The sequence below is a fragment of the Tachyglossus aculeatus genome, chromosome 5, assembly GCF_015852505.1.
Source record: "Tachyglossus aculeatus isolate mTacAcu1 chromosome 5, mTacAcu1.pri, whole genome shotgun sequence".
NCBI lineage: Eukaryota > Metazoa > Chordata > Mammalia > Monotremata > Tachyglossidae > Tachyglossus > Tachyglossus aculeatus.
In genome coordinates this window covers 78,967,325-78,992,326 of record NC_052070.1, presented here as the reverse complement: position 1 = coordinate 78,992,326, position 25,002 = coordinate 78,967,325, and the positions used below count along the sequence as shown (strand labels likewise).

Genomic DNA, 25,002 nt, shown 5'->3' with positions numbered 1-25,002 from the left:
CACAGATCTCTGTGAGCGCAAATCTCACACAAGCATAAGGCATTTTAGGCTGCAATGAGCCCATTGCTAAGAGGGAGAAGGCCTCCTTTTGAAAGAGTTCCTTTTTAAATACCATAGCAGTAATGACATTACCTCAGAGAACCTTTGCTTATACTAATGCTCGTGAGCACATTATCATCACCATCATCATCTTCTCAAAAGCATTAAGTGTGTGTACATGGCAAAATGCTAGATGTTATACACAATCACCGCACCCCTTAAACCCGACAGCACTTCCTGGGACAACCCACATTACAGGTAGGGATTAAATCAGTGTTTCCACCACTTGAGGGGATTCTTAAAGCCCTGACGGCCCCTGAACCCCTGGGGTGCTCAAAGAAATTCCAATCTGAAGTGGGGAGAGGGGGTATGAGACACCTCCAGGTAACATGATGTTGCCTGAGTCATCGAGCATTGCTGTAGGGGATTCCGGGGTGAGAATCGAACCCGAGATCCTTGGGTAGTCCCCTTCGAGGAAGATGGAGTTCACAGAGCTACACCCGTGATCTTCCAAGCCCCCAACGGAGCTCAGGCTCACAGGCCCGGGGATGAGGTGTCAAGGTCAAAGGATGTCATTCTGGCGCCATCGCAAAATCTCCCCTTCTGTGAGCGCTATCTTGTCAGAATGAGAAAAAGGCATCTGGGGGCATCGGAACAAGGCACTGATCACCGAGGCTGGAAGATAAATCACCAGCGCTTTGCTGGGCTAGCCAAGGGGCCGGTTCCCCATCCGGGCACTTATCCAACAACTTCCAAGGGACTTCCGTTATGTGAATACAGCTAAGTTTATTGGCCAGGTCCCCACCCGACCCTTGTCCCCCGGCAGAGTGTCCCTCTCTGCCAAAAGACTCAAAAAACTACGAGACACCCAGGAGCCCAGGGCCCAGATACCCGGCGCCTAAACGCCTGTGGCAAACAGAGGGACCCGGTGACCAGAATCTCCCAGGCCGGGAGGGAACGTGTCCTGCTGTCCAGCTCACATTTGATCTCCCGCAATTTTCCGGAGCACCCTTCGTCGTCCCTACCGCTACAGTAGGGTGCTCTGTACCCGCTAAGTGCTCAAATTTGGTTGACTACCACCTATGGTGCAGGCATGTTACATACGGGTTTCTCTTATCATCATCATCATCAATCGTATTTATTGAGCGCTTACTATGTGCAGAGCACTGTACTAAGCGCTTGGGAAGTACAAATTGGCAACATCTAGAGACAGTCCCTACCCAACTGTGGGCTCACAGTCTAAAAGGGGGAGACAGAGAACAAAACCAAACATACTAACAAAATAAAATAAATAGAATAGATATGTACAAGTAAAATAGAGTAATAAATATGTACAAACATATATACATATATACAGGATGCTTAGGCTACAACGAGTCCATTGCTAAGATGGAGAATGCCTTCTTTTGAAAGAGCTGTGTTTGAGCCAACTGCCCCACGGCACACATCCGCATGCCGTGGCCAGAGGGCAGGTAGGTTAATAGGAGGGTGACTTCTGGGCCCAGCAGCACCAAAAGGCCCAACTCACTCTTGTCTCTTCGCTCTTAAAATGCAATCCTACTGTAACGTCAGGGAGCAGGTATCCTAGAAATGGTCCCTGCCAGGATCTTCTCAACATTACACCTTCTGTTTCCCAACCAGCCGATCAGTTGTTTTCTCCACCTAATGCTTAAAGACACCCACATACGACTGAAAGAGATTTCCTTCACTTCTCCCCCGGGGCACCTCAGACAGGTAAATGATGCAGCTTTTCGCGTCTTCTGGAGGGAGGGGCACCACACATTCCCTTGGGAGCTCATTCTTTGCTGGGAAACAATTTCTCATACTGAAGTTGAAATTGGTTTCATCTTGTTCTGTCTTCTGTGGACTTAAAGGGCAGCTGGTGACTACCCTCTTGGTAATAGTTCTGACACACTCCCTATCCCACCCAGGGCTCAGAGTCTAAGTAGGATGGAGAACAGGTATTGAATCCCTACTTTTTCCGATGAGGAAACTGAGGCCCAGAGAAGTAAAGTCACTTGCCAAGGTCGCAGAGCAAGGATTAGAACCCAGGGCCACTGACTCCAAGTCCCATGGTCTGTAAACTAAGCCACACTGCTTCTCATTTGAAGATGGCTATTAAACTTTTTTTATAGGCTACATCATTCCTTTATTTTACACTTTCCTCACAAGTCCTCATTTTCCAGCCTGTCCATTTAGCTGTCGAGCCCAGAACTGGGCCCAGATTGAATCCCTACTTTTTCCGATGAGGAAACTGAGGCCCAGAGAAGTAGAGTCACTTGCCAAGGTCGCAGAGCAAGGATTAGAACCCAGGGCCACTGACTCCAAGTCCCATGGTCTGTAAACTAAGCCACACTGCTTCTCATTTGAAGATGGCTATTAAACTTTTTTTACAGGCTACATCATTCCTTTATTTTACACTTTCCTCACAAGTCCTCATTTTCCAGCCACTCCATTTAGTTGTCGAGCCCAGAACTGGGCCCAGACCTGAAGAAAGGGTCTGAATAAGGCTTTGCCTATACGGTATACTGGGAGATATACCTCAAGGTACCTACGTGTCATATTGCGATTTATAAATCTCTAGTATCGCGTTCATTTTTTTTTAATTATAGTTTTGCATTCTGACTCCTTTATAATGATTGTAATAACGCTTAAAAGTCTCTTGTAATGCCTTCCTTCTGGGGAACTAGAAGCAAGTTATGCTAGCTTGTTAACCATCACAAAAGGAGGAAGGAAAGTAGGTGGCAAGTGTTCTTACAGTTTATAATTGGGGGAAACAGTAACTGAATGGTTAAATAACTTGCCCAAAGACACCAAGTCAGTCACTCATGGAATGAGGATCAGACCCACGTTTCTTTGGAGAGCTTGACGGAGGCTAAGTTCATGGAGAAAGAAGATTTTTACAGTGTATGAAATTTATTGGGGCAAAGGCTAGTTCAATCAATCATTTATTGAGCACGTACTGTGTGCAAAGATCACTGAATAATAAAAATAGTAGTTGTTCAGGGCTTACTATATAATAATAATAATGGCATTTATTAAGCAACTACTATGTGCAAAGCACTGTTCTAAGTGCTGGGGAGGCTACAGAGGGATCAGGTTGTCCCAAGGAGGGTTCACAGTCAATCCCCATTTTACAGATGAGGGAACTGAGGCACAGAGAAGTTAATAAAATGCCATTATTATTATTATTATTATTATTATTATTGTAACCTCCCCAACACTTAGAACAGTGCTTTGCTCATAGTAAGTGCTTAATAAATGCCATCATTATTATTATTGTAACTTCCCCAGCACTTAGAACAGTGCTTTACACATAGTAAGTGCTTAATAAATGCCATCATTATTATTACTATTATTGTAACCTCCCCAGCGCTTAGAACAGTGCTTTGCACATAGTAAGCGCTTAATAAATGCCATTACTATTATTATTATTATTATTTAATTTTTCCCCTTCCGCCTTTTCCTTTCACCACCTTCTCACCCGCATGGATCTACCTGTTTACGTTTTCCCTCTGGTTTATGTGAAAGACCAGCCTCTGTCTTGTCTAATTCAGCACAAGAGTTCCTTAAGGGTAGGAACTGAATCCTTCCTTTGTGCATTGTGTGTTGCATGGCGGGTGCTTTATAAATGCGAAATTACAATCAATCAATCAATCGTATTTATTGAGCGCTTACTGTGTGCAGAGCACTGTACTAAGCACTTGGGAAGCACAAGTTGGCAACATATAGAGCCAGTCCCTACCCAACAGTGGGCTGACAGTCTAGAAGAGTTCCAGTATCTGGCAAATCATTCCAGGGGCAATTAACTGTTTTTCCCAAAGGGCCGCTTCATTCATTCAATCGTATTTATTGAGCACTTACTGTGTGCAGAGCACTGTACTAAGCGCTTGGGAAGTACAGGTTGGCAACATATAGAGACGGCCCCTACCCAACAGCGGGCTCACTGTCTAGAAGGGGGAGATTGCATACCCCCCAGCGCTTAGAACAGCACATAGTAAGCGCTTAACAAATGCCATTATTAATTAATTAATTAATTATTATTATTACAGAGCCTGCAAACACATTTCCTGCCCACAGAAAGCTTACAGTAGAGAAGGGGCAAAAGACAGAGTCAATTATAGATATGTACATAAGTTCTGTAAGGTTGAGGGTGGGGTGAATACCAAGTGCTTAAAAGGTACAATTCCAAGGGCAAGGGTGCCACAGAGGGGAGAGGGAGGAGGGGAAATGAAGGTTTAGTCAGGGAAGGCCTCTTAGAAAACTTTATCAGGGGGGTGGGAGAGTACTTCCCAAGCGCTTAGTACAGTGCTCTGCACATAGTAAGCGCTCAATAAATATGATTGATGATGATGATGGTGGTTTGTCGTATATGAATGGGGAGAGAGTTCCTGGACAGAGGGAGAACTCGGGCGAGGGGTCATCAGGGAGATGGAAGAGATAGAGTTACAGTGAGTGGGTTGGTGTTGGAGGAGTGAAGTGGGCAGGTGCAACTGTAGTAGGAAATCAGAGAGGTAGATGGAGGGTGGGGTGGATAACCTTGACTGAGTGGAAGAGTACTGCCTGGATTTCTCCAATTGAACACGTTTTCGGAGCACTAGACATCAGGTGATGCATCTATTCTTAGGCAACTCCGGATGGAGCAGGAGCCAAGAGTGGGATGGGTGTGGGGGTCATCTGCCTCAATGTCCCCAAGATTTGTACCACAGAGTAAAGGCACCCCAGTCTAGTGCAAAGCGCACAGATCGGGAGTCAAGAAGCCACAGTTCTAGTCCTGGCTCTGTCACTGGTTTGCTGTGCGACTGTGAGCAGGTCACTGCCTCTCTGGGCCTCCATCTCCTCATTCGTAAAATGGAAGTAATCTACCCATTCTCCCTCCCTTTTTTCGAGCATGAGCTCCGTGTGCGACAGGGACTGTGTCCGATCTGATTATTTTGTATCTATTCCAGTGTTTCGCACAGTGCCAACAGTGAGCACTTAAATACTATCACCATCAAAGCAGAAGGTGAGCCCCATTGGTTACTCCAGGTTAAAGCTCCACAGTTTGAGGCTGCATGACATATTCTTATTAAAACAGTGCTACCAGGTGGCAATTAACAATTTCAATCTCCATCCACCCAGAAAAAGCAGGGTCTCTAGAAGGGTGAACAGCAGTAATTCTGCTTTACGCTGTAGCAGAAATCAAAAAGAAACAGGGTACAGCTTCGGGTAGTACACGAGAAGCTACCAGATTGCCTTCTCAAAAATGATAAATGTACTTCCATTCAACACCTCGATGACACGGTAGTCTTAAATATAGTTTATAGTCACGAACGTTTGAAAGCCTATCTTTTAATTTGGCAGACAGTAGCAAGGCACATTTTAAGTCTCCTTTTGAGAAATGAACCTCCAAAATTGGATATAAAGCTAAAAATTAGGGGAGAAACCTGCATTCCAAACTAGATCTTCAATAATAAGGTTAGAGAGGTTTACTATCATTTCTGCTGTTGATTTTTAAACAAAAAAGCACTCTATTAAGATCCTAATGGCATAATTCACACAGATAAAAAGTAGAAACAAGGATGGATAGCGTCCCGGGATTTGAAATAGAAATCTAAAATTACAAAGCAAAACCACAAAGTTCAAAATTCTAGACGCTTTTCTACTAAACAATCAAAATAACCCACACTGTAAAATGTTCTTCCATCTACCAAAAAGTTAAATGTTTCTTCCTAAAAACAGTACAATTAAGGCTCTCAGTTCTATTTTCCATCCTATTTTTGTTCATATTTCCGTATCTTATCAATTAAAATAAATGTCCCCTTTGACAGCACCCCATTCTATTTATGGCACATCCAAAATCATTCACAAAACAGTCAAAATTCAAGAACTTTAACGAAAAACTACTCAAATTTGGCACAATACCCTCTCATTGCAAGTTTATACTGCCCCTCACTCCTTATTTATGTGGACCTTGGAAAAAATGATATGCAATGAGTCTTTCCGGGCAGCACTTACTTCATAAATTGTCTCATTGAGAGCGAAATCTCCAGGGCCTGGGTAATTCAAGAAGCTGTAGGCAAAGAAAATCCCTATATGGCTTGGAAGCCACATATTTCAGGAACTCAAACTGGTCCAAAAATATTGGCATTCCCTATTCAAACCTTTATTTTCATAATGAAGCCAAATTTAAACAGCCATCACCTGAATAACCACAAAAAAGCTGAACAGCACTCAAGGTTATAGATTTCAAGGGCTTGGTTAACTAAGACAACTAACCATTAAACTGGCAGAAGATGCTTTAAGTTATTTTTCAGTTCCCTTCTCTTCCTTGGTGAAAAGCATTCACCCTCCCACCCCAGCAAGCTACAAATTCCTACGAAGCTATTTTAAGCACTAAATTCCCCGTTCTTTCAAACTGCCCGTACATACACTATACAAAATATTACACTTGCTATTCAATTCCTCCAGCAGAGTAAATTTGCAGTTAAGCATAAAAATCACAGTAATGAACCGAACTAGTTTGCGAGAGTCAGTGTTGCTATGAAAACCAAAAGCATATTGGCACAACATTTTCCTTATTTCAGTACCTTCTTTTCGGGAATCAAATAGAGGGACACGCACTTGAATGGTCAGTGGTGGCAGACCCTTTTTGCACTAAAAAGCTGCAGCAACGAACATCTCCTCTAGAACAACTTCGTTCAAATGAGGATTTAATTTTTTTTTAAACTAAAAGATAAAAAATCTTCCGACACCACGTATGACTTTTCCCTAAAATCCCCACCACCCAGCACCACACTAGAAACTTCTCCGAGCAGAGTTAAGATGAAAAGAGCAAAGAAAAGTTTTGAAAATGTACCCGATACTTACAGGTTGTTTCGAAAGAAAGCTGCTCCTCAGCACTCCGGAGGAGTGCTCTCCTGATCATAAATAAAATCTGAGGTTTAAAATAGATCTCCTATCATATTAGGCAGGGCAGCCACATTTCAGCCTACTAACTTCTCATGGGGCAAACAGTTTTACGACTAGCAAGAACAAACCCTGGCTAAAATTAACTGCAACCCATGGCTGCAGGCAGGAACATGCTGATTTGCATCATGTGTGTGGGGGATTTATTCACTGGGACAACACTGGTGTCCTCTTAATGGGAGATTCAGCTGAGGGGCGTGTACTGATGAACAATACAGAGCACCGTGATTATGCTAATTACTGAATCCAATCCAGCAGGACTAACTTTTTTCCCCCCCCAAAGTTGTTTTTGCGAGTACTGACAAAGATAAAGATTTGCTCTCCTTTTACACAACAGGCAGTCACTTGATTTTTCAACACATTCAAACCGGGCCAAACTTCGGCCTGCACAGACAAAAACTGCATAATAAGGCGATATGCCCCACGAGTTGCACTGAAATAATGGAGCCGTATAATCAGCTGATTTCAGTGAACTTTCGTTGTGATTTTGACTACTGTAATAATGGATGTACATTTTTAATAACCACCCGAATCCTTCATCACAGTTTAGAGCGGACTGATTTAGGTTACTCGTCGTTGGGTTTATCCTTCTGCAACCCCAAGGAGTTGCTTCAAAGGCACATGATTCACCAATATATTACACATGGAAATATTTAAGGTATTTGGAAAATGCAAGAAACAATTAGAACCGCTTCAACGAGTCATCAGCTTTGTCTGTCTTGATCTGGAGGGTGTGTCTATTCACGGAGGGAGAAAATATTTGATAAATCCCTCAACGCTCAAGTTGAGGTTTCCCAAGGCCCTTGTATGGACGTTAGGAGGTTGAGGAGAAAATGTGAAATAAAGGTAAATTCCACTCAAATAACAAATTATCTTAACCATCCCCAGTATTTCAGATCGAGGACACTTCTGCTTAATACCACCTGCAAATTGGGCAGGATTTGCTTTTGGAGGCCAAGTTCCAGTAAGATAAATGACTTCAAAGTTTTTTTCAAAACATCAACTGAATCGCCAAACACCTCTGTGAAGTATCATTATCCCATTTTTTACAGAATGGCTAACCAAGCACGGGGAGATTAAAATAACTTGTCCAAGGTCACATAGCGAAGCGGTGGTGGACTGTTAATAGAACTGCATCATCCTGGTTCTGTCTCTCTTGGTACTTCCACCAAATTTAAAAGTGACGTTACAAAACCCGAAGGGTCTCCTTGCTGCTGTCACTTCAGGAGGACGGCAGAAATGGTCATTTGGCTCAGAACCCCGGACCCTCAAAGTTAGAAAGTGCCCAGAAAACCCTTCCTCTGACCCACCCTTTGCCGTGCTTCTCCATGTCCAGGCTCCAAACTGCTGGGGTGCTCCCCACAGCACCTGTATATATGTATATATGGTTGTACATATTTATTACTCTATTTATTTATTTATTTATTTATTTTACTTGTACATTTCTATCCTATTTATTTTATTTTGTTGGTATGTTTGGTTCCGTTCTCTGTCTCCCCCTTTTAGACTGTGAGCCCACTGTTGGGTAGGGACTGTCTCTATGTGTTGCCAATTTGTACTTCCCAAGCGCTTAGTACAGTGCTCTGCACACAGTAAGCGCTCAATAAATACGATTGATTGATTGGGGTGACTTGGTGACTTCCCAGCTGGGTCCTGCCAATCGTCGGGGCTGTTCTTTTCCATTTTATACCCACCCGGGGCAAGCAGTGTGAACCCTCTCATTCCCAAACCAACCAAATACAAGAGGAGCCATTTATGAATCTCCTTTCTGACACTATTTCCTCGAGGCCGCGTTAAAGGGGTTGGCTGACGGATAATCCACTCCTCGGGTCTTCTGGATACTTTGAAACAAAAACAGTGGGGAGGCACTTTAGCGGTGGTTCTCCAACTCTTTCACCCTGCGGCTTTCCTCTAGCCCGGGATGAGATGTTTGGGAATGGATCCGACACCCTGATGCTCCGCCACTTGTCAGCTGTGTGACTTTGGGCCAATCACTTGACTTCTCTGTGCCTCAGTTCCCCCATCTGTAAAATGGGGATTAAGACTGTGAGCCCCATGTGGGATTACCTTGTATCCCTCCTAGCTCTTAGAACAGTGCTTGGCACATAGTAAGCGCTTAACAAATGCCATTATTATTAGAGAAGCAGCACGGCTCAGTGGAAAGAGCATGGGCTTTGGGGTCAGGGATCACGGGTTCAAATCCCGGCTCCGCCAATTGTCAGCTGTGTGACTTTGGGCAAGTCACTTAACTTCTCTGTGCCTCAGTTACCTCATCTGGAAATTGGGGATTAAGACCGTGAGCCCCCACGTGGGACAACCTGATCATCTTGTAACCTCTCCAGCGATTAGAACAGTGCTTTGCACACAGTAAGTGCTTAATAAATGCCATTATTATCATCATATAAGGTGATCCATCAATCAACAGCATTTATTGAGAGTTTACTGTGTGCAGAGCATTGTACTAAGTGCCTGGGAGAATACAACAGAGTTGGTAGACACGTTCCTGTCCAAAAGAAGCTTACAGCCTTAGAAGGGCCCTGCACTTTGAAAATTTTGCTGACAGATATACACCTATTTAATACACAGATATACATACATGTGAAATGTATTTAATTTATATAGTCTAAATCGAAACTGTCCATTTTCTAAGATGACATGCCTTCATGAGTGACCAACATTCTCTTTCTCAATGTTTGCATGTAAAGATAGTAGTTCCAAGCCCCCAAAATAACCTTCTTTGACTTCTCTGAGTATCCCAACCGTCATGAAGCCTCCACTCAAGAAGACCAGCCCCCTCTCTTAATTGCTGTTCACCAGTCCAGTTTATCTGCTGCAGTGGTCTCCTATCCCCCTACAAGCAATCATGATAATAGAGAAATGGAAGAGCATACCTAAAAGTGGTGAGGGAAGAGCCTCAGTGTAAACATTAACCCAAGGTTCACAGCTCTAGTCTCCATAAACAAGGTCCAGTCTCCATAAATTACTCAGAATTTCCCAAGAGATGGCAACCCTCATTTAAAACAAAAAACGACCTAAAGGGACATTTCATTATAATGAGTGGTGTGGGCTATGCCCCCTCAGCCCATTCCACCAGCACCTGAATAAAAGCCAACCAGTGACATGCCCAAGGAAGGAAGATGGTAGGAGATACTATGGGAAAGAGGAAAAGTAGGGAAGCAGAGGGACTTGGATGGCTTGGAACAAGAGGAAAAAAGAGAGGAAGGGATAAAAAATACTAATGGTATTTGTTATGAGCTTATTGTATGCCAAGCACTGATCTAGGCACTGGGGTAGATACCAGGTAATTAGGTTAGACACAGTCTCTGTCCCACATGGGGCTCACAGTCTTAATCCCCATTTTACAGATGAGGTAACTGAGGCACAGAAAAGTTAAGTTACTTGCCCAAGGACACTCAGCAAACAAGTGGTGGAGCCGGAATTAGAACCCACACCCTCTGATTCCCAAGCCCGTGCCCTTGCCACTGGGCTATGCTGGGTAGTTGAGAAAGTACCCATTTGGATCACTAAATTTACCAACTTCCACTTATCTGCTTACTGGAACGATCGGCTATTTTTCTTCTAGTATTTCCAGTTGGATTTTGTTCTTCCGAATTTCACATAACCCTACTGCTCCCCTCCTCCAACTGTTGGTTGTGTTTTTTCCAGGTTTAAACTTTGGAAGCAAACCCATTCTTTTCGGGTACTTTTCTCAGACTCTTGAAAATACCACAGAACTACAAGGGGCCTCAGGGACTTCCACTCTTGTGCCTTGAAACAAGATTGCCCTCTAACTACCCCAGACAAATGAGAATCCCTCCTAAAGTTTCTGCAGAAAAGGGAGCTTTATATTTTGGTCCTGATTTAAATCTGTCTCTATTAAGGCAACCATCCTAACCACCACGCGGCCGCATCCTCGGGGACATTTAGTTTTTAAAAGATTGTGTATCTACCACTTCATCTCTTCTATTGTACTTCAAAATAGCAGTAACAGCACTCTTACCGTAGGGTGGATAAACAAAGAATGTCCCATTTTTGAAAACAACAGTGCATTTAGATTTTAGTGGCTTGAGTTCAACCCCTGTATTTGCTGAACAGTTCCCCAGTTTTCTCCATTTCAGGCCTGATCGAATTTCTAGGTTTGTCATAAGGAGCCGATAAAGGTCAGGACTACCACAATCTACTTAATTTAGAGCCCAGTCTCCCCCGCCATCCCCCCCTACCCCGATCTAACAGTCTCTGCCCACTCAAGTGGCTCCTGGGGGAGAAGTTATCCTAACCCGTGAATACGGGGACAGCTTGGGCTGGTTTTAAACCTAAAATGGGAGTCTGGGCTCGGGATGCCGAACAGAGAACCAAGGAAGGAGCGGGAAGGGAAGGATCCCAAACGAGTCAATCTACCAACTTCGGTCATTTGGCTATCCTGACGCAGGGGAAAATCCACCGCTTCCCGTTCCCCGTGCCATCCTCGGGCTTGCACTCTGTCCTTTTTAACCACCGTCCTCACCACGCCAACCCCTCGGACTCTGACGCTGCACCCTGACGCAGCCTTCTAGACTGTGAGCCCACTGTTGGGTAGGGACTGTCTCTATACGTTGCCAATTTGTACTTCCCAAGCGGTTAGTACAGTGCTCTGCACATAGTAAGCGCTCAATAAATACGATTGATGATGACGCAGGAGTCCGCTCGCTTACCGCCCAAAGCCGGCCCCACCTGCCTCCACGGGGGTCTTGTGCGCCAATCTTGTCCAACGCACAGGCCCGTCCCGGGATGTGCCGTGCTTTAGGAAGGCCGGCTGGATTCCTTGAGCCAGAGAGGGGGTCATGATTGCCAGCGAGGGAAGCAACTGTGATGCCATTGAGCATGACTTTACACGTAAGCAAAGTCACGATGTGACCAGTGGGGCTGTAAATCCCAGCAGTTTACAGAGACGACAACCCAAACGTGGCCCCGGTGCCCTCCAGGAGTTCACGCCCCACACTCCTGTGCTGACTTGGAGCAGGCCTGGGGTTTTCCGGAGGGAACAGGCCTTCCAGGGAAATCAATGGGAAATCCCAAACCCAGTTGAGAACCCCCCGAAATTAAACTTAATGCCATAACCTAACCTGCTCACTCCGCCCAGCTCCTGATAAAGCAACATAATCTACAGGGATTCCGTTTAAGCCTTCAGATTCATTCAATCATATTGGGTGCTTACTGTGTGCAGAGCACTGTACTGAGCGCTTCGGAGAATACACTATAACAACAGACACATCCCCTGCCCACAACGAGTTTACGGCTAGATTAAGCATCCCAGTGTTTACAGATACCCACGCATCCCGCCGACTAATTGCACTGTATAGAAAATGTCACGCGTTCGTTTTCTCCCGCAAGACCCTGTGCTTCTTCCCAGCCTGGATCAAAACACGACGACTACATGTTGTGTTAACACATCTAGAGGTTTGGGAGGACATGACTCTTCACCTGGGTATCGTCTCACTTGGCTTTAAATAAATACCTGCTGCACTGTAAAGTGTTATAGTCTAATGACATGGTTCATATTAGATTTATGAGAGGGTGACAACGCATCTTTTTTTGCCGCATTTATATTTACTACAATGAACGTAACTCGACTCTTCGGGGGAATCGCTGACTCTTACCAACTGGCACTAAATTTTCATTTTCAAAGGAAGTTTAAACGATTAGTTTAAATAGTGAAAATAGTGAAATAGTGAAAAGATCTATGGAAAGGCAGGATACAAGGCCTGACTCTCCTGATCCCTCATGCCTGCTCTATTTAGTGGTTCCGGTCATATTTTCCAGCCCCGAAACTCTGGCGTTTTACAAAATACGTTTATAAACTTTTCTATCGGTCACGTCTCAAGTCACTCTTCCTTACCCTCGACAGCTACAGACGTAATCTATTCCCCCCACCAGAAACCCCAGCTCCTGCTGGTTTTTTCCTCAAGGTAAAGCTTTTTCCAAGTCAATCAACAGCAATTAACGCTGAATGCCCGCAACATGATAGGCACCACTTGGAATGCAGAGAAAGAATACGCACAATACATCTAATAACCTAAACTTAAAATAAACAGAGGGACTAATTTAAAATTTAGTATCATAATGCTTTAATCATTTTAGAAAAAAATGGAAATATCAAATATTGAAGTCCTTCTATTTCCACAAAAATACTTCACGTATCATCTTGAACTAGGGAATTTGGCCCTGAAGTTTAGGCAAGGCAAAAATTCATTAGCACTTGCATTTATCTAGTGCCTAAACCGTAACTTCAATAATAATAATGATGGCATTTATTAAGCACTTACTATGTGCAAAGCACCGTTCTAAGCACCGGGGTAGATGCAAGGTAATCAAGTTGTCCCACGGGGGCTCACAGACAACCCCCATTTTACAGATGGGGTAACTGAGGCACAGAGAAGTTAAGTGACTTGCCCAGAGTCACACAGCTAACAAGTGGTGGAACCAGGATTTGAACCCATGACCTCTGACTCCAAAGCCCAGGCTCTTTCCACGGAGCCACGCCGCGGGTTGCGTGCTACTGTTCATCCTTTATCTCCCTTGAACTCGCTCCCGAGCTGGGGCCTTGAAGCGTAAATGACCACAATTCTGCAGAAACAAACATTTAGTGTTCCTGACTTGATTAGAGTTGGAAGATCCATAAATTTGGTTTCCACATTTAATAAGCAGCATGGTGGAGTGGATAAAGCACAGTCCTGGGAGTCCGAAGGGCATGGGTTCTAATCCTGACTCCGCCACTTGTCTGCCGCGTCACCTTGGGCGGGTCACCTCCCTCCTCTGCACCTCCGTCACCTCATCTGTAAAATGGGGATTGAGACCGTGAGCCCCACGTGATACAGGGACTGTTTCCAACCCGATTTACTGGTATCTACCCCAGCGCTTAGTACAGCGCCTGCCACATAGCATTTAATAAATACCATTATTATCATTATTATTTTTGTCACCTTCAACGGTGTGTTTACAATGCATAGGCGGAGACGTGATTACTATACTACATCTTTCAAGTTGTCAGACTCAAAAAATTCCCCGGAAAAAATTAAGGAATGGGATTCATTAAGGAATTAATGAAGCAGCATGGCTCGGTGGAAAGAGCCCGGGCTTTGGACATATGTATATATGTTTGTACATATTTATTACTCTATTTATTTCTTTATTTTACTTGTACCTATCTATTCTTTTTATTTTATTTTGTTAGTATGTTTGGTTTTGTTCTCTGTCTCCCCCCTTTTAGACTGTGAGCCCACTGTTGGGTAGGGACTGTCTCTATATGTTGCCAATTTGTACTTCCCAAGCGCTTAGTACAGTGCTCTGCACATAGTAAGCGCTCAATAAATAAGATTAATGATGATGATGATTTTATTTTGTTAGTATGTTTGGTTTTGTTCTCTGTCTCCCCCCTTCTAGACTGTGAGCCCACTGTTGGGTAGGGACCGTCTCTATATGTTGCCAACGTGGACTTCCCAAGTGCTTAGTACAGTGCTCCGCACACAGTAAGTGCTCAATAAATACGATTGATTGATTGATTTGGAGTCGGAGGTCATGGGTTCAAATCCAGGCTCTGCCACTCGTCAGCTGTGTGACTTTGGGCAAGAGAAGCAGCGTGGCTCAGCGGAAAGAGCACGCGCTTTGGAGTCAGAGGACATGGGTTCAAATCCCGGCTCTGCCACTTGTCAGCTGTGTGACTTTGGGCAAGTCACTTAATTTCTCTGTCCCTCAGTTACCTCATCTGTAAAATGGGGATTAAGCCTGTGAGCCCCAGGTGGGGCAACCTGATCACCTTGTAACCTCCCCAGTGCTTAGAACCGTGCTTTGCACATAGTAAGCGCTTAATAAATGCCTTATTATTATTATTACGACTTAACTTCTCTGGGCCTCAGTTGCCTCATCTGTAAAATGGGGATTAAGACTGTGAGCCCCAGGTGGGACAACCTGATCATCTCGTAACCTCCCCAGCGTTTAGAACGGTGCTTTGCACATAGTAAGCGCTTAATAAATGCCTTATTATTATTATTATTACTTAACTTCTCTGGGCCTCAGTTGCCTCATCTGTCAAATGGGGATGAAGACTGTGAGCCCCCCGTGGGACAACCTGATCACCTTGTAAGCTCCCCAGCGCTGAGAACAGCACTTTGCACATAGTAAGCGCTTAATAAATGCCTTATTATTATTATTATTCAAATTACTTAACTTCTCTGGGCCTCAGTTGCCTCATCTGTCAAATGGGGATGAAGACTGTGAGCCCCCCGTGGGACAACCTCATCACCTTGTAAACTCCCCAGCGCTTAGAACAGTGCTTTGCACATAGTAAGCACTTAATAAATGCCTTATTATTATTATTATTATTTAACTTCTCTGGGCCTCAGTTGCCTCATCTGTCAAATGGGGATGAAGACTGTGACCCCCCCCGTGGGACAACCTGATCACCTTGTAAACTCCCCAGCGCTTAGAACAGTGCTTTGCACATAGTAAGCGCTTAATAAATGCCTTATTATTATTATTATTACTTAACTTCTCTGGGCCTCAGTTGCCTATCTGTCAAATGGGGATGAAGACTGTGAGCCCCCCGTGGGACAACCTGATCACCTTGTAAACTCCCCAGCGCTTAGAACAGTGCTTTGCACATAGTAAGCGCTTAATAAATGCCATTATTATTATTATTATTATTATAAACTAAGGAGTTACATGTAATGGGGCCTGGACTTTAGAGGAAGCATGCAGTACCTAACTACTGCCACTAGGGCGCGGGCCAGACCTTCGACTGTCTCGTTGACAGCTCTAATAATAATAATAATAATAATAATAATAATAATCGCATTTATTAAGCGCTTACTATGTGCAAAGCCCTGTTCTAAGTGCTGGGGAGGTTACAAGGTGATCAGGTTGTCCCACGGGGAGCTCACAGTTTGGGCAAGTCACTTCACTTCCCTGGGCCTCAGTTACCTCCTCTGCAAAATGGGGATTAAGACTGTGAGCCCCACGTGGCACAACCTGATCACCCTGTAACTTCCCCAGCGCTTAGAACAGTGCTTTGCACATAGTAAGCGCTTAATAAATGCCATCATTATTATTATTATTACAGATGAGGGAACTGAGGCCCAAGGAAGTGAAGTGACTTGCCCACAGTCACACAGCTGAAAAGTGGCGGCGCCGGGATTTGAACCCATGACCTCTGACTCCAAAGCCCGGGCTCTTTCCTGTGAGCCAAGCAAGTCGTTACCACAGGCTCATTAAAGAAGAGGAGGCTCATTGTTCAAAGTGACACAAACAAGCCACAACCACAAAGACAAAGGCACCATCCTCCCGGCCCTTCAATAACCCTTAATCTGCCGTGTCATCGCACAATTTCAGGAAATGCCAACGAGCTAAATTGCTTTAAAGAAGAAACGGTTCACGGTAAGGGAATCAACCAGAGAAAAGATGCGCGTAATTCATTAAGCTCAGTCTGTGAAAATCAAGCAATCAATCAATCGTATTTATTGTGCGCTTACTGTGTGCAGAGCACTGGACTAGGCGCTTGGGAAGTACAAGTTGGCAACATATAGAGACGGTCATCATCATCATCATCAATCGTATTTATTGAGCGCCTACTGTGTGCAGAGCACTGGACTAAGCACTTGGGAAGTACAAGTTGGCAACATATAGAGACGGTCCCTACCCAACAGCGGGCTCACAGTCTAAAAGGGGGAGACAAGAGAACAAAACCAAACATACTAACAAAATAAAATAAATGGAACAGATATGTACAAGTAAAATAGAGTAATAAATATGTACAAACATATATACATATATACAGGTGCTGTGGGGAAGGGAAGGAGGCAAGATGGGGGGGTACAGAGGGGGACGAGGGGGAGAGGAAAGAAAATAATAGACAAACATTCATTTGGGGTTTAGATAACTTTGAAAAAAGTTAGCAATCACTCCTCTTTTGCCAGCTCTTCCACTCCACACCTACTAAAATATATACCAGGTGAGACCTTGTCCAATTTAAATCTTACATTCTTTTCTTCAGTGGTTTGGGAGTGTGTGGATAATAATGATAATGGCATTTATTAAGCGCTTACTATGTGCAAAGCACTGTTCTAAGCGCTGGGGAGGTTACAAGGTGATCAGGTTGTCCCGCGGGGGGTTCACAGTCTTAATCCCCATTTTCCAGATGAGGTAACTGAGGCCCAGAGAAGTTGACCAAAGTCACACAGCTAACAATTGGTGGAGCCGGGATTTGAACCCATGACCTCTGACTCCTAAGCCACATTACCACATTGTCTGTGGCAATGACTTTCCATTGAGCCCTTGGATGTGATGGGAAGCCAAAGGAAACCATCTAAATTCCAACCATTTCTCTTATTTTCAGCAAGGAAGCTTTATTCAGATAGTTAATACGGTTGATGGATTGAAATCAGCAATTGCCCAAACCACCAACAGCATTAACTGAGCATCTACTATGTACAAAACATTGCACTGAGTTGTACTTATTACACACTAAGCCTATGGCATTAAACACTGTACTACATGCCCATTCCTTCCTCTACTCAGCTTTTCGAGAGTAGAAATCGAGTCTACCAACTCTCCCTGGTGCTCAGTACAGTCCTCTGCGTGCCGTAAGCACTCAATAAACACCACTGACTGACCTGTGAGAATACAACAGAATTAGGAGACATCTTTAATTCGAGGATTTGAAAATCCGGTAGTGGAGACTGATAATTCCAGATATTAAAAAGTAATAGAGCGTAAATATACGCGATGGTGTGGGGGTGAGAACCAAAGTGGTTAGGTGGCAAAGTGCTGAAGAAGTAATTAGAGGTGGGAGGGTTTAGGGTGGGGAAATGAGAGACAAAATCAGAGAAGGCCTCCTGGAGATGCGTTTTCAAAGGGTCTTTGAAGCTGGGGAAAGCAGTGTCCTGCCAAGCACTTAGTACAGAGCTCTGCACACACTAAGCGCTCAATAAATACCACTGATGAAAAGAGGAGGGGGTTTCAGGTAGGAGGGAGAGGGTGAGGAAGAGATCAGTGGCAGGAATAGCGAGAATGAACCTCAGGGAAGTGGTAGACTTGAAAGGAACCAAGGGTGCTCATACACCAGTTTTCTGTCAGAGGTATGACTTCGTAACTGTAATCATCATCATCAATCGTATTTATTGAGCGCTTACTATGTGCAGAGCACTGTACTAAGCGCTTGGGAAGTACAAACTGGCAACATATAGAGACAGTCCCTACCCAACAGTGGGCTCACAGTCTAAAAGGGGGAGACAGAGAACAAAACCAAACATACTAATAAAATAAAATAAATAGAATAGATATGTACAAATAAAATAAATAGAGTAAAAAAAAACAAACAAACTGGATTACAGTTTGTTTCCTTTTTCAGCTTCCTTCCCTCTCTTTTCACAGCTTCCTGGCCCTCTCCTCCCTTTTTAGACTGTGAGCCCACTGTTGGGTAGGGACTGTCTCTATGTGTTGCCAATTTGTACTTCCCAAGCGCTTAGTACAGTGCTCTGCACATAGTAAGTGCTCAATAAATACGATTGATTGATTGATTGATTTCTTCCCTCCCTTTTTAAACAGCTACAAGAACTACAAAGAGATAAAAGTTGTCATTGAATGAGGAGTAAACGATCAACAGCCCAAACAATCTCGCTGGTTTAAAGTGTCCTAGACGTTCCCGGTTCCTTTAAATTCAATATCTACGAAGTCACTGACAGAAAAGGAAGAACAAATCATTACACTTCTGAACGTGTTACACAATTTGGGGGCACAAGTCACAAAAGCAATCTGCCCCTCCAAAAAACAACCGGACGTTAGAGAGCTGCTAGACTTCTTGGGTGTATATATAGTTTAAATGAATATAGCTGTCCTTATTTTAGGAGGTGATGCTAACAAAGATTTTTCTCTATGTTTCTGAAAAGATCAGGGTGTGACCAGCACACCTTGCCACACTGCCTGAATTTATAAATGCCCGCAAACGGGTTTGTCCGATACAGGGCCTGTTTCTGTGTTCAAGTCTGCCTCCTGGGATCTCAATTTTCACCCCTTAACCCATCAACCAGTAGTATTTACTGAGTCTACCGTGTGCACGGCAATTAATCAACTGTATTTATTGAGAGTCTACTGTGTGCAGAGCACTATGCTAAGTGCTTGGGAGAGTACAATATAAGAGTTGGTAGACACGTTCCCTGCTCACCAGCTTACAGTCGAGACGAGAAGACAGATAAATCACATATATAAATTGTGGATATGTATATAAGTGCTGTGGGGCTGAGAGGAGTGAATAAAGGGTGGACATCCTAGTGCAAGGGTGATGTAGAAGGGAGAAAGGAGGTGAGGGTTTAGTTGGGGAAGGCCTCTTCGGGGAGATGTGCTTTGATGAGGCTTTGAGATTGGGGTGAGTGAACATCTGTCGGATACATGGAAGGAGGGAGTTCCAATCCAGAGGCAGGGCAAGCGCTTAGTACAGTGCTCTTCACACAGTAAGCGCTCAATAAATGCGACTGAATGAATGACGTGGGCGAGGAATTGGAGGCAAGAGAGAGGAAATCAAGTTACAGTGAGTTGGGTTGTAGTAGGAAAGTAGGTAAGTTAAGAAGGGGCAAGGTGGTTGAGTATTTTAAAGCCAATGGCAAAGAGTTTCTATTTGATGCCCAAGCACTGGAGGTTTCTGAGGAGTGGGGAAACACGGAATGAATGGTTTGGTGGAAAAATGTTCTGGATGGCGGAGCGAAGCATGGATTGAAGTGGGGAGAGACAGAAGGCAGGGAGGTCAGCAAGGAGGCTGATGCAGGAATCAAGCTGAGCTAAGTGCTTGGATTAATGTGGTAGCAGTTTGGATGGAGTGGAAAGGGTGGATTTTAGCAGTGCTGTGAAGGATGATGAACTGACAGGATTTAGTGAAAGACTGAGCGTGGGGGGGGGGAGAGGGAGGGAGAGAGGGGGGGGAAGGAGAAAGAATGTGTGTGTTTGTTGAGGATAACACCAAGATTATGGACTTGTGAGACAGGGAGGATGACGATGCTGTCTACGGGTAATGGGAAGGTTGGAGAGGGGAAGCAGTGCCTGGGTGGGAGGATGAGGACCTGAGGTGTAGGTGGGATAACCTGAAGTCGGAAGAAAATACCAGACTTCAGAGAAGGAGAGAGAGCAGGGCTGGAGGTGTAGATTTGGGAATCACCTGCATAGAGATGACAGTTGAAGCCATGGGAGAAAATGAGTTCTCACGGCACTGTACTAATTTAGTTAGTAGACTTGATCTCTAACTAGCAGCTTAACAATTGATTCATAATAATAATCATCATCATCAATCGTATTTATTGAGCGCTTACTATGTGCAGAGCACTGTACTAAGCGCTTGGGAAGTACAAATTGGCAACATATAGAGACAGTCCCTACCCAACAGTGGGCTCACAGTCTAAAAGGGGGAGACAGAGAACAAAACCAAACATACTAACAAAATAAAATAGACTAGATATGTACAAATAAATTAAATAAATAAATAAATAGAGTAAAAACATATGTACAAACATATATACATATATACAGGTGCTGTGGGGAAGGGAGGGAGGTAATAATAATAATAATGGCATTTATTAAGTGCTTAATATGTGCAAAGCACTGTTCTAAATGCTGGGGAGGTTACAAGGTGATCAGATTGTCCCAAGGAGGCTCACAGTCTTAATCCTCATTTTACAGATGAGGTAACTGAGGCCCAGAGAAGTGAAGTGACTTGCCCAAAGTCACACAGCTTACAGTTGGCGGAGCCGGGGTTTGAACCCATGACCTCTGACTCCAAAGCCCGGGCTCTTTCCACTGAGCCACGCTGCTTCTCTGCTTCACCTCGCCTTGTCATTCGGTGTTGAGAATGGTTGATAGTCGGGGCTGATTACACCATCCTAGAAGCTGAAAAATGCCTTCTCTAATAGATCCTCACTGTCATGAAGGAAGTTGAGTATCACAACAGTGTTGCAGGTTTTCAACTTGGTATGGAGTTTAATGTGCCTTGATGGCCACACCGTTTTGTAATCTGCCGAAGAGCTACGCTGGTTTTTTGCTCTATTTTCTATCTCCTTATCTGTACCACTGGATAACATATGGCCTAAATGGAAGAATTCCAGAGCCTTCACAAATATAACATTTGTTTAGCCCCTTATTCAACCTTTGGGGCTTTTGATTTAGTTAAATCCTTTTCAAATACACTTAGGGCGACCCTTTGTGTCCTCTAGTGTGATACTGGAGGCTCAATAAATACTGCTGACTGGGTGACTTTTTCTAGAATAAGCCCTGAATTACATTCACCATCAGCCTAGTTGTCACAGAAGCTAGGGTAACACAGCTACACTTCCAAATTGCCCTGATTTTCAACAATGAGCCTTTCTAGCAGTTACTAGAAATCTGAGAGTGGTGGGATAATCAATCAATCGGATTTATTGAGAGCTAACTGTGTGCAGAGCACTGTACTAAGCACTTAGGGATAAGGATAATGAACAGAATCCTTCATCCTTCAAAGGGCGTCGGGAATGCCGCCCAGGGAAAAATCAGGAACCAGAAGGCAAACACGGAATTCTATCACATTTACAACCGTCAACTGATGCTACCAATTGATAAGAATCCAGAAAATGCACCAAAGTTTTGTTTTTTTTTTTAAACAGCCAGAGTCTGGCATCACTAACACTTAAGTACTGTGGACTTCAGGACCAAAGGCTTTAAGCTACACTGTCCAAGACAGCTCAGGAGCCTTATTACGTCAACGTGCTAAAATTCTACTCAACAACTATACTATCATTACCTAAAATCCTCAAGCCACCCCCTTGTCACATTTGCCTGGTTTTGCTCTGCCAGGCTCAGATTTCTATAGATTACCCAGCTGTAAAATACTATTTAGCTGTAAAACGGGGCAAGGTGATAGAAATTGGAAAAAAAACCCACCTTTTTGATGCTTGGGAAAAAACTTCCGCATAGAAGTCCCACACTTTTGTCTTTAGAGAGAAAGCTTCTTTAACCACCATCTTAGGAATGAAACTCAATTTTTCAATCATCCTTTGGGCAGGCCAGATTCTTAATCATCTTTTATAAGTGATCTGATATTTTGGAGAAGTAGCCATGTAAAAGGCTCTATTGTGGGCTACCTATTATGGCACAGGGACCAACTTCTCGATGATTGCCTGGGCACTGACATTCTGCACAATAGAGCTGAACTTTCCTCCGGATTGGCCATGGTTATGATTTCAGCATTCCTTTTTCTGAGGATTTGGTTTCTGCCACAATACAGCAGGCAAAGGCAGTAGCCACAGTGCTTTACACCATCCCAAATACCATCATCAGTATTACATAATAATAATAATAATGACATTTGTTTAGCGCTTACTATGTGCAAAGCACTGTTCTAAGCACTGGAGAGGATACAAGGTGATCAGGTTGTCCCACGTGGGGCTCAGTCGTCATCCCCATTTTACAGATGAGGTAACTGAGGCCCAGACAAGTGAAGTGACTTGCCCAAAGTCACGCAGCTGACAAGCGGCTGAGCCGGCATTTGAACCCATGACCTCTGACTCCCAAGCCCGTGCTCTTCCCACTGAGCCACACTGCTTCTCTCATTACATGTGACCCGTTATTTTTTATTAGAAGAATGAATATAGATCACAGGAGTTGAAAATGTCAGAATTATTTACATTATTACATTATTTACATTATTTCTAGACCGTGAGCCCACTGTTGGGTAGGGACTGTCTCTATATGTTGCCAACTTGTACTTCCCAAGCGCTTAGTACAGTGCTCTGCATCATCATCATCATCAATCGTATTTATTGAGCGCTTACTGTGTGCAGAGCACTGTACTAAGTGCTTGGGAAGTACAAATTGACAACACATAGAGACAGTCCCTACCCAACAGTGGGCTCACAGTCTAAAAGCACACAGTAAGCGCTCAATAAATACGATCGATTGATTTACATGCAGTTCTGTTAGCATCAACATCAATAGTATTTATTGAGCACCTACTTTGTGCAGAACACTGTGCTAAGCACTTGGGAAAGAACAATATAACGGAGTGGCCACAATGAGCTTATAGTCTAGAGGATGAGTTTACAATCTAGAGGATGAGTTTACAGTCTAGAGGACGAGCTTGCAGGTTTTCATATACAACTTGGATTTAGCACAATGGGAGAATTCAGAAACGTTTCTGCACAACATTGGTTTGTTCTGATATAATACTGTCCACAAGTAATGGCGATAATAGTAGTAACTGTGTTATTTTTCAGTGTTTACCAAGTACCAAACACTGTACTACCTACTAGGGTAGATACAAGTTACCAGTTGAGACACAGTGCCTATCCCACGTGACAATTACAGCCTAAGTAGGAGGAAGAGGAGGTATTGTCTCCATTTTACAGATGAGAAAATTGATAAAGTGAAGTCATCTGTCCGAGGTCCCCCAGAAGACAAGCAAAGGAGCTGGAATTAGAACCTGGGTTCTTCATACTAGGCCTCGCAGCTCGACACAGGGAGAAAGTTATGTGCCTGGTGACTGTCGAGATAGGATGCTGCTACATTTCTCTGTCTTTGCCTATTGTACACTAAGTACTGTGTGCTTCATTTTGTATTTGCAAATTTAAGATATTTAATACAGTAAAACAGCAATGAATGGCAAGGGTTGTAAAGCATTCTGCTAATGGCGGTCCCAATCAATCAACTGAATTTAGTGAGTGTTTACTGTGTACTTATCACTTGGGAGAGTACAATATAACAACAAACAGACAGATTCCTGCCCACAACGAGCTCACAGTCCGGGGGGGCATGGTAGACATGTTCCTTGACAACAACAAGCTTACAGTAACAGTAACATACGGACATGGAGAAAAATGGCAATCATGATGATATTTTTGAACTCCAGCAGTTAGAACAGTGCTTGACACATAGTAAGCACTTAAATACCATTATTACTATTACTTATTATTATTAAGTGGAGGAGCAGGGATTAGAACCCAAGTCCTTCCGATTCCCAGGCCCGTGCTCTATCCACTAGGCCACGGTGTTTCTCGGATGTTGGTGACTAGACTTACTGGTTAGTGCATACGCCTCCAGTAACACCTGACTGGAAGGAAAGAGTGGTTCTTCGGGGTGAATTCAATGGGAGAGGTAAAAAGGAAACAAAAAAGGAAGAAAAAGCAGAAGAGACAAAGGTTAGGGCTATGGTGGTAGGGATCCTCCCCGCAGAATCAATCATTCTTAGATGTGGCTCTCTGAAAAGAATTAGAACCTGTTCCTGCTCTTCAAGCCGAACCACCACATTGCTACGGGGTCCATCCTTCAACTGTTCCTGGCTCTGCCACTTGTCTGCTGTGTGACCTTGGGCAAGTCACTTAATCACTGTGGGCAGGGAATAGGTCTGTTTGTTATTTTATACTCAAGCACTTACTAGTGTTCCGCCCAATGGTAAGCACTCAATAAATACGATTGAATGAGTGAATGAATGAACTTAGCTTCTCTGGGCCCTGGTTACCTCATCTGTAAAATGGAGATTAATACTGTGAGCCCCTGGACTGGGTCCAACCTGATTAGTTTGTGTCTATCCCAGCGCTCAGGGCAGTACCTGGCACAAAGTACGTGCTTTGTGCTTTGGTAAAAATATATGAAGTTGAACAGGTCAACTAAAATTCCCAAAGACAATTTGTTCACAGCTATTAATTACCACATTTTTACTATCCATTTAATACCAAATACCAGTCAAAAAAAAAATGCCCTAATGTAAGCTCGAAGTGGGGTCTCAGACATGTGCTTCTACATGAAGCACAGCAAGAGGTAAGTAAAATATTGGTTTCACATACGAAGACTGCATGGTTGCAAAATCCTGGGAAAAAGGCATAGGGGGGTGGCAATTCCTTCTTGTCTCCCCCACCCCTTTTTTTCCATCCCTTGGTATCTCTAGAAAGTACCACTCCTATACCAGAAGAAGGGCATTCTGAATACTTTACCCAGCCAAAAGGATGAACCCAAGCCAAAGTATGTTTGTGGGGT

General features: G+C 43.8%; 1 protein-coding gene across 5 annotated transcripts in view; it reads right to left on the bottom strand.

Moving 5' to 3' along the window:
* SLC20A2 (solute carrier family 20 member 2) overlaps positions 1 to 25,002 on the bottom strand; it is a 126,392-nt gene that overhangs the window by 69,170 nt on the left and 32,220 nt on the right. The window contains exon 1 of one of the 5 annotated variants that reach the window (XM_038747485.1): positions 6,889 to 7,073. The exons of the other annotated variants lie outside the window; for them this stretch is intronic. The gene's annotated coding sequence lies outside the window, so the exon portion shown is untranslated. Of the gene's footprint in view, positions 1 to 6,888; positions 7,074 to 25,002 lie in introns of those variants that run through there. 5 annotated transcript variants of the gene reach the window in all.